The following is an 11,336-nucleotide window of genomic DNA, read 5'->3' as shown; positions in this document are numbered from 1 at the left end:
AAGTAAATCTATCAGGTCTCCTTAGAATTGGAGGATTCTATAAACGCAGGGACAGGAAAAACACATGAATAGGATAGGAATGCACGTGCAAAACAGAGCATTTGGAAGCATAGGATTTCAGTCAACCTGGGTGTTTGGTTCACATGAATTGGAAGAACACAGGAATGGAGAAACGTGGTCAAATTAAAGTCAAACCACGTGAAAATGAAAAAAATAAGAATCTTATTATGCCAGTAATGCAATTAGTTCTGTTCTTCATGCATATTAATTTGAAAAGGACTTCCAAGTGAATAAAATTCCTATTTTTCTTCGAAAGAGACACCAAAGGAAAAAATCCTCCAGTTTTGCTTTGCTCCACTCCTTCTAACAGATTTGCATGAATAGTAGTTCCATAGCAAAGGATCCCTGTGGGATCGACATGAATGCAGAGTAACAAAGTGATGCGACGAGTGTACAACCTTTTTGGCATAGCCCTGTGGACCTCAACATCATTGGGTTGGATGTGGAGGATGGCGATAATGCTGGTGTGACTGTCGGAGGCTGGGAAGAAGATCCGAGGCCTCTGGAAACGGCGCCGAGGGTACTGCACCGCTGTGATGGATGTTTCCATCGTTGGAGCAGCTCTGGTAAGGTGTACGGCGACAAGGCTGAAGCGGGACAAGACTGACAATGTTAATCTGAAGTGGGACCCTAATATCATCTGCAATAGATGATGTAAAATACATCACCAAAAAGTGCTAGATGTAAAACGCATCAGCCGCACCACGGCCGCTCGACATATGCTGTAAGTACTGTTCACTCTAAACTTAACTGAAGAAAATGAACTTTATAGTCGAAACTGGATTTTACTGTCAAAACTGATTGAACTAGTAGCAGAGCATTGCAATAGATGTTTAGGGCGTTCGAGCACTAGTAGCAGAGAAGCAATGATCTAAATCATCAGACGCTCCAGCAGGGAACACACTAGCAGAGAGCAAGTCGTGCAGTAGCACCGCGAGCGAGTGCTAAAGCAGCAACTCCTGTAGCTGCCGGAGGTCGTGCAGCAGCAGCAGCACAAGCGAGAGCAAGAGCAGAGCAGCAGCACGAACGAAAGCAAGAGCAGTGCAGCAGCGCGGCTGACAGCAAGAACAGAGCCGCAGCGCGAGCGAGAGCCGGAGCAGCTGCAGCTAGTACCATTGTGGAAGTCGCCGCCGAGGAAGCAACGACATGGGGGAGAGACGTCGTGGATGATGTGGCCGGCGACGGCGCCGTCGATGCAGACCCGCCATGTCTGCTCGGTACCGAGCACCGGCAGCCCCATGAGATCGAATAAAAGATAAAATGCAGTGGTGAGTGTAGAACCTCCTTGGTGGCGCCGAGTTGGCCTCGGCTTCATCGGAGGAATTGGTGAGGGTGCTGTGGCCGGTGGGGCAGGTCAAGACGGCGCTGTGGGGATTGAGGTGGCGCGATAGACGAGGCAAACATCGGGGCATCTCCTTGGAGGTGGAGGACGGGGCGGCTGATCCGGCGGGACGACGAGATCGACAACGGATCCTCATCCGGTGCGGTGGATGAGGGACGACGAGCTGTTGTGGTGGACGGCGTAGTCAAGGAAGAGTCTCCAGCTGGGCGGCGGTCGGGAGGCTGACGGAGGAGCGTGGGGTTTCGCGGGTTTTGGCGGCCTCGGTGTATGAATGGGGGGGCGAAGGGGGAGGTGGGGCGAAGCTTAGGGACGCGCTTGTCCGAAATGTAGGGTAAGTTACCAGCGTACCCCCACCGGTTTTGACACAGCGACATGGAGCTTCATTTCCGGCTAAGGGGTAGAAGGGGGATTTCGCGTGTCTGGGCTGTGGGACCGATTTCAGATGAGGAGGGAGTTCTCGCGCGCGTCAAAATTTCAGGATAACAAGGTGTGGCGCGGTTTGAAGAGGCGGGAGTTTCAAAGCAGGTGAGACAAAAGATACTCGAGCTTGAAAATTTCGGGATAACAAGGTGCGGATTCCTTGTTCGACAGAACAAACTTAACGTGTAAAAAACAATTCATACAAGACACAAGAGAGTCATGTCCCCTTTTACTATATTGCTATAGATGCCATTGAAAAAACTACAAGAAAAATGTAAAAAAAATCGGGAGAACAAGATTACCCTGCACAGTACCAAATCGATTCGCACTTCCCGCAACAACAACAAAATACAAATCAATTCCCACCAAAATAAAGAGTAATGTCCCTTTTTATATGATTACAAATGCCAGGATCTCGAATTTCAATTTTTGAATCCACGTTATGTTGAATTCGAATATATCGTTAGGTGACCTTGCGGTTTATAATTGATGTAGTCGTACATTTTGATCTTCCATCATATATGAACATTTTACTCCACCATGTGAACATATATATTGTCGTCTACCATATGGACTAAATTTGAATCAATTTTCCTTATTTGAATACGATTGTTGTCAAGTTATACAATAATTTAAATATTATCTTGATAACAAAAAACATGCATATAGCAGTAATCATATTTCACTATGAACTACATGTACCATACGCTCTCCAATTCAAATATTTGTATCCATTTTATGTTGAATTCAAATCATAGTACATTATTGGTCTAGGTAGCGAGATGTTCGGGATAATCTAAACCCTGTTTTCATATGTATAATTTTTGGCTGAATTGGGACAAGTTTTGGTATAAGCTTCTTGCAAAACCGGAGATTCTCTCAACAAGCCTCGTGGTTCCGAGAGGGAACGTGTCACCTTTGTGTGCGAAACGATATACGCTGCCTCCCCCCTGATTTTCTTTACAGAGGCAACATAGAACTATATGAGTGCCCTGTTAAATTTTGGAATTATTTCGGGTTCGTTTGGCCTTTTTATACATTAATTGAGTTTCTGGACTTTTAATGTGCATAATCTAAATATGAACTGCATGCACATGCTCCGGTGCACCAAAGTTGGTTGAAAAATCACATGTGTGTCCTTGGTTGAATTTCTAGGTCCCATGGAAGAAATGAGAATGAAATTCAAACATCTGGGCGTCGTGACTCGGCCGAGAACATCGAGAAACTTAGATTTTAAATTCATGTAAATCCAAAACTCGCCTGGAAATCATGAAACTTGGCATGGTGTCATGTCATGGCACTAACATGTTGTGGTAAAAAATTGGGCCGATTTGGAAGCTCGTGGTTCTAAGAGGGAACGTGCCACCTTTGAGTGTGAAACGATATACGCTGCCCCCCCTTGAGTTTCTTAACAAAGGCAACATAGAACTACATGAGTGCCCTGTTAAATTTTGGAATTATTCCGGGTTCGTTTGTCGTTTTTTATACATTAATTGAGTTTCTGGTCATTTAATGTGCATAAGTCAAATTTGAACTACAAGCACATGCTCTCGTGCACCAAAGTTGGTTGAAAAATCACATTTGTGTCCTCGGGTGAATTTCTAGGTCCCATGCAAGAAATGAGAATAAAATTCAAACATCTGGGCATCGTGGCTCGGCCGAGAACATTGAGAAACTTGGTTTTAAAATTCTTGTAAATCCAAAACACGTCTGAAAATCATGAAACTTGGCATGGGTGTCATGTCATGGTACTACCATGCTGTGGTAAAAAATTGGCCGAATAGGAACAGATTTTGGTATAAGCTTCTTGCAAACCGAAGCTTCTCTCAAGAAGGCTCGTGGTTCTGAGAGGGAACGTGCCACCTTTGAGTGCGAAACGATATACGCTGTCCCCCTTGAGTTTATTTACAAAGGCAACATAGAACTACATGAGTGCCCTGTTAAATTTTGGAATTATTCCGGCTTCGTTTGGCCTTATTTACACATTAATTGAGTTTTTGGTCATTTAATGTGCATAATTCAAATTTGAACTACAAGCACATGCTCCCGTGCACCAAAGTTGGTTGAAAAATCACATTTGTGTCCTCGGGTGAATTTCTAGGTCCCATGCAAAAAATGAGAATAAAATTCAAACATCTGGGCATCGTGGCTCGGTCGAGAACATTGAGAAACTTGGTTTTAAAATCATGAAACTTGGCATGGTGTCATGTCATGGTAGTACCATGCCGTGGTAAAAAAATTGGCCGAATAGGAACAAATTTTGGTATAAGCTTCTTGCAAATCGGAGCTTCTCTCAAGAAGGCTCGTGGTTCTGGGAGGGAACGTGTCACCTTTGTGTGCATAATTCAAATTTGAAATACAAGCACATGTTCCAGTGCACCAAAGTTGGTTGAAAAATCACATGTGTGTCCTCGGGTAAATTTCTAGGTTCCATGCAAGAAATGGGAATGAAATTCAAAATTCTGGGCGTCGTGGCTGGGCTGGAAACATTGAGAAACTTAGTTTTTTAATTCCTGTAAATCCAAAACACGCATGAAAATAATGAAACTTGGCTTGGTGCCATGACATGGCACCAACATGCTGTGGTAATTTTGCAGTCCGATTTGCGAAGGCGCACACATTAACAATCAACAAAGTCATTTTGGAACAAGTGCTGTCACGTTACAATCGGAAACACAAGTATTATTGAAACCGTGGGCGTTCTATTTACTAGTACCATTTACGTGCCGCCACGCGTCCCCATTTTTTATTAGCTAGGAGGCGCCGTGCAGGGTAGCTATTTGAGTACGAGAGGCGTGCGATCAGACCCCTGCGCGTGCTTATCGGGAGGAGAGCCCTTTGACCTCCATCTGCCGTCCACCTCTCTCCCAAGGTCTCCATTAATGGCGCCCGAGCCTCTGTTTAATGGCGTGGCTATGTCTCACTCGACTGAGATTTAAGAGAGAAAAAAGAAAATCTGAAAGCACGGATCTTGATGTAAGATCCGACGGACCTATATAGCATCTACTGCGACTTATAGCAAGACTGATGAATATATAAGGACGATTAATTGTCTTACATAATTAGAAAGATAATTAAAAAAGCCACATGCGGCTACGCCCGAAATACACAAGGGCAAAAGAAGAAGGAAGACAAGGATCTGGCTCGCTGATCTCTACTTTCTTGATGCGTTGCTGCAGGCCGCGGGAACTAGTCTCCGCGGCGAGCGGCGATGAGCTCTTTCGTGTCCTCAAGACGCTGCTTGAGAACATCCACGGATTCCTCCACCAGCCTTTGGCGCTCGTTGCGGAGCATGTCATTCTCGTCCATAAGTTTCTTGACGATGATGCGGTCCTCTTCAACAAGGCACTGGTCTCCTCCTGCTGGTCTGCACTTCAGACGATCTTCGCCCTCAGCAGGTCGCGCTCGGCCTGGAGCCTCTCATTGCCCTCCCTTAGTTGCCGGATGACGCTGGTAGCCTGTTCAAACGAGGCTTTCATGTCGTCCTGCAACCTCGCCCAACCGAAGATTTGATCCATCTGGCTATGGATGATCGCATGCATGCGCCTGTAATAGTCGTCGCCTGCCCGCGAGAAATTTTCCCAGGCCGCCGCGGCACGCCGAGACATCTCTGCTGCATTCGAGGCGCGGCGGGACATCTCTGCTGCTTCGGCAGCGTGGCCGGACCAGTCTACTGCATCGACAGCGCGGCGGGACCTCCGTGCTGCTTTAGCGGCGCGACGGGACCTCCGTGCTGCTACTTCCGTGCAGCAGGACATGTCGGCTGCTTTCGCAGCGAGGCGGGACATCTCTCGTGCTTCCGCTTCCATTCTCGCCTCTCCCTGGTGACAATCTCTCAGCCCAGAACTCACGCTGGCCATGGCAGACGCAAGGGAAGGATGCTGAATGACTTGTTTGTTTTTGTGGATGAGGAGTTGAGGAGGAATGTGCAGTCATCTTGGCATACTAGTATTTATAACCGAGTCCTAATACGCTCCTAAGTGGGAAACCGTTTAGGTTGTGATCGGTGTGAACAGGTTTGCAATTCAATATAGCATGGTACTAATACGCTCCTAAGTGGGAAACCGTTTAGGTTGTGATCGGTGTGAACAGGTTTGCAATTCAATATAGCATGGAGTAATTTGGAATGTGACGAGACGCAAGCTCAAAATTTATTGACGGTTCTAGTTTCGAAGTGCGACACTATTCCCGGATGGAGTAGTTCTTTTTCTACTGCTGTGTACGTGCAATAAGTGGCACCGTCGTATACATATCTTACGGTTAATGGGGCGTTCGACAGGAATAGCCGTGTGGCGAGCTCTAGGCTAGTCTTTTTTTAGACGCATTAAACCTATCTCTCAGGACTTCTCGCACGCACCATCATGCCACCAACAAAAACTTGTACTTTGAGTTTAGTACGTTATACAGGAAGTACGTTATACAGGAAGAGAAGAGGTGCACGCACGCACTCATCCTCTCACACACACGTCTGGTTTTTCTCGAAAAGGAGGATGATGACCCCCGGCCTCTGCATCTGGGAGTCACACACGCATCCGTAGCTACGAATTGTAGTGTTCTCAACCATCCGATTGGCTCTATCATGGATGTACCTATATACTAAAACATGTCTAGATACATCTATATTTTGACAAATGGAAGGCATGTATTGTGGAACGGAGGGAGTGCTTGTCATCAAAATGGATAAAAAGGGACGTATCTAGAACTAAAATATGTCTACATACATCTCCCTTTATCCATTTTGATGACAAGTAGTACTTCTTACCCAAAGGAACTTTATATCCAACAGACACAAAATATCCGTTCGACTGTTGGAAATTACTGATCGGATGTCGAAGTAATTGCTGCATCGCCACAAAAACCCACCATTTCTTAAGCTAAAGTAGACCGAAGCAATCCCTATATTAGCATATTACTAAGATAAACAGAAGGAATTGTAGAAACATTTAGGACGTGAGCTTGTCAATCTGAATGTGGAGGGACACCAGCTTAGCCCCGGCCAGCAGCTTGGGCAGAACTGTGAAGAAGGTCAGCTCCTGCACGTCGACATCGCCGGGATCCTTGTTGCTTGTCACCTCCATTTCCACCTTGACGGCGTCGGTCGTTCCTTTGGGCTCCCCCGGCGGGCCGTTCGCCCACAACTTGGCCACGTAGTGTGGCAGTGGGGACGCCCCGCTCTGATGCAGACGACCGACACGGCGATAGGCGCGCCGATGTCGTGCACCCCGCCGACCAAGAAAAACGCGCGGCCGTCCACCTCCGTGAACAGCAAGAGCCGTGGCTCCGACAGTGGCACTTGCAGCTAGAACACCTTGCCGTACTGGATCCTGTGCATGGGCATGGGATGTGCGGTGCTGATGTGGTGGTAGAGCGCCGGCGGCGGGCCTTTGTAGCCGCAGACGGGCACGGGGCATTTGCAGGGCGCGAGCGGACACACGCTCTAGTGATCAGCAAGCTTGTGGTAAGTGACGTAGAGCCCACAGCCTTCGTGTGGGCACTCCACCCTCACCGACGAAAGGATGGAGTCCACCGCCGTGTTCTGCACGTTGAAGCCACTGCCGGGCTCGCATTTCTGGCACTGCCGCTGGTTCTTGGGGCGCTCGACGCGGCAGTCCGCACGGGCCAGGTACCCTCCCTTGCACGACAGAAATCAATTGAACAGCACATCAATCAAGAAACCTGCACCTTGCTCAATCAGCCGAACGGATGAGGTGTATTCGAACCTCATACACTGGAGGCGTCAAGGGGCGGAGGCACAAGGGGCAATGGAGCACGGTGAGGTCCATCGAGACCTTAGAGAGCTCCATCGTCGGGTCTTGTTCGGTATGCATGATCTCGCCCTCCTCGTGCACAACCATCTCTCGACTTGGGCCGGGGCATTACAAAGCTTTACCGTCACATATTTTATACTACTTCAAGGTGCATTAAATCAACACATGCAAGTATCAAAATGAGAGTCACGGCATGCATGCATGCGTTGTAATTAATGCATCGGTAAACACAAATTATTGAAATATATCGAGTGCAGTGCTTTGATGTGTCGCGTCAACTCATACATCAACAAGAAGTTTGATTATCCTCTCCCTCGCAGACTTAACTGCACCTGCCTTTGGCTGTATGACAGGTTGGCCACCCACCTGTCGGGCCCACCTGTCATACACACAAAGGCAGGAGCGTTCCTCCCTCACCCATGAGCGTGGTGGCTGGCAAGACTAGGAGAAGCTTTCGCTACACGCTCTCCCTCCCACATGCGATGGACATGCAACAGTTCAATCAGTGTCAGATGGCCAGAAGCATACTGTAGTACTCCTCCAGTGCAGTAGTACTCCATCATTGTTCAACTTCCCGAAGAGGTGAAGAGCCAAGCGCAGCCCGGACGCTCGTGTGGTAGTTTCATGTGTAGAGTAGTCTAGGATAGGGTGTACCGTGACTATAAGCTTAAAATCGTTGGGGTCGGCTCCATGCTATGTGGCCGTCAAGTTTAAATTTTTTTTTTAAAATAGTCTTCTGGCCCTACCTATCACCCTGGTGATTGTAGTTTGCACGCTCATCTGGTCAAGACATGAATATATATTTTAATTTGTTTTTTTCGAAAAGGGGGGACTCCCCGGCCTCTGCATCAGAACGATGCATACGACCACATATATTTTAATTTGTGGTGGGTAAATGTTAGAGGTTGCAGCAAATATATTGTACACTGCGGGTCTTTCAGCCAAGTTTAGAGGCAAGCATGTGGGGCCAGTGCTATGATGTGTCACGTCAACTCGTACAATGAGGAGAAGCTTGATTTTACTACTACACGCCTTCTTCCTCGCCCATGCGCGCGGTTGCTCGCAAACGAGGACAGGCTTTTGCTTAGTAGTACTTCTACAACAAGCTATCCCTCCCGCTCGCGGTGGACGGACATGCAGCAGTGGATTTGACACTGTAGAGGCAGTAGTAGTAACATCATTGTTCGTCTTCTCGAAGAGGCGAAGAGCCAAGCGCAACCGAACGTGGCAGTTGCGAACATTGGAGCACGCATATAGCCAGGCTCTTGCATGAGACAAAATTGCTATGTGAGCCCATTATTGTACTAGTACGTACAACTACTTGCTAGTATAGCCCTGTAAACCAGAAAGGAGTATTTGCCCTTCTAGAGATTTCAACAAGTGACTAGACTACACCGAGACAGAGTACATATGGAGCAAAATGAGTGAATCTGCACCATAAATAAATACATATCGTTTTCCTCTCCGAGGTGCACAATATTGAGTATACTGACTAGTCTCTTTTTGACACGCATTTACGTTTTTTTGACACAGTACAGACGCAAGCGCTCTTATACACGCGCATACACTCACCCCTATGAACGCACACACGCACGGCACTATCATCTTGAAATTTACGAAGTCACCATAGGCACCTCGTCATCGACGGGTCCATAGGTGCTTGAATGCCAAGGAGGGAGAGGGTAGCGGTTCCCGAGACGTTGAACGGTCAATGATGCATCCTCAATTACATGTAGAGAGAATTAATTGGAGAAGCAGAATAGAGCCAGCACGATGTGAATGCAACCGAGTTTCGACTCTCATATAATAAAGGCGCCCCACCACTCCAATCCATCTACTCCCAAGTCTCTGGGAAACACCGCTCACTCCAATCCAAGACCAAGTGACCAGAAGCCACAAGCACCTATGGAGGCGATGGACGCGAGCGGCAGTCGGCTGTGCCAAATCATCCAAGGCGCCGGCCTGCGGCCCCGCACCACGCAGCGTTTCCAGACGGTGCTGGCGACCGCCGGCATCGTAGCCCTCGCCGACGCCGGCTTCGCCTCTCGCATGGACGACATGATGGTCAACTCCATCCGCAAGTTCACCGCCGTCAAGAAGCGCGCGGACGACCTTGCCGTACTGCTCCAGCCCGCGCGCCCAGGCTCCTCATTGCCTGCCACCCTCATCGGCCTCCATGGTGACGAACTCTTTCAAGCCCTGGTGGCCCTGCAGGTGCCGGAGGTCGCGACGAAGAATGTGCACCTCGAGGCCGCGCTCGCCGTGCAGCGCCTCGCCATGCAAGAAACCGTCGACCTGCACATCCACGTCTACGAGGAAATCGTCTACATAGGCCACTACAAGGCAAGCGAGGACAGAAAGACGTTGGCCTTCTTCCAGCGGCTGGAATCTTTGGACGCCATTGTTCAGAAGCACGTCGACCTGGCCACGAAAGCCGCTGCTACTTAGGCGCCGTTCGGTGGGCCGGCGCCCTGAGTCGAGGAGGTGGACGTCGTCGATGGATGCATCTCTTCTTGCCTCCTGTAACCAGCACTGCATCGCCTCGTGGCCTTAATGTTTTATTAGTATAGTACTCCCTCCGTTCCCAAATATAAGTCTTTCTAAAGATTCCAGCAAGTGACTACTACATACGGAGCAAAATGAGTGAATCTACACTCTAAACTATGTCTACATACATCTGTATGCTGTATTCCATTTGAAATAGTATCTAAAAAGGCTTATATTTAGGAACGGAGGGAGTATATGGCATTTTTATTCCAGTCGTAACATTTTCACTGTGAGGTGGGGCCGCAGTTGAGCAAACCCACCCCGCCCACCGGGCGTCGGCCGAGTTTAGAATTAGAAGAGAGAAACGAGGGAGGAGAGCTAGCTGTAGCACGGACGCTGTTGTCAGATGGGACTCGTGTTGATAGAATAGGAGTACTGAGCACTCGTGCCTCTTTTTTTTGAGGGAAAAATTAGTCGTATGTCTAGTACCACTAGTTGGGTGCGTGCGACCTATAGCTGTCATCACTTTAGGTGTCCTTTTCGAACCGCAGCTACGCTTCACAGTACATATTTTTTCACGCATTTATCCTCCTATATGTACTCCTAGGCTATTTCCACGTGCTCCCATTCGCGACATGTGGGACATAGAGCATCTGGGTCATAGTGCATGCACGACTCGGAGCATATGCCGGGGTACTTTACATTTCAGACCTCACGAATTACATGCAAACCCCCCGCAGAAGAATAAATAAATGAATGAATTACTACATGAAACCGGATTATTTTCATAGAAACGGAGCACGTTCATTAAATTTTGGACATAACACGTTTATAAAAAATGACCGGACCTAAACCAGTCTAAGGGCCTCTTTGATTTTTCCCGCAAAAAAGGGCCTCTTTGATTCGCAGGATACTGAAAACACAGGAATGGGGAAAGTATGATGGCGATGAACCGAGACGAGGAGAACTCTAACTCAGTTAGAGGTTAGAGTTAGATTCTAACCCTGAACTAACTCTAAACCAAAGAGGTGTATGGATGGCAGGGTTAGATTGACAATAAATGCTCTTTCTCAATCATTTGACTACTTTGGACCCTATTTCCTGCCGGATTTGGTGTGGCCGGCTCTTCTGTGGCCTCCTCCCGCTCACAATTGACATAAACGAACCATCTTTACAAATCAAGCATGCAAAACATGATAATTTTTACTTTGTCCATACAAATGAGATATCCCACTTAAACATACAAGTCGTCAATCAAG

The sequence above is a fragment of the Triticum aestivum genome, chromosome 2B, assembly GCF_018294505.1.
Source record: "Triticum aestivum cultivar Chinese Spring chromosome 2B, IWGSC CS RefSeq v2.1, whole genome shotgun sequence".
In the NCBI taxonomy this organism is placed as follows: domain Eukaryota; kingdom Viridiplantae; phylum Streptophyta; class Magnoliopsida; order Poales; family Poaceae; genus Triticum; species Triticum aestivum.
The sequence above is the reverse complement of the archived record's forward strand: the minus strand, read 5'-3'. Positions refer to the sequence as shown.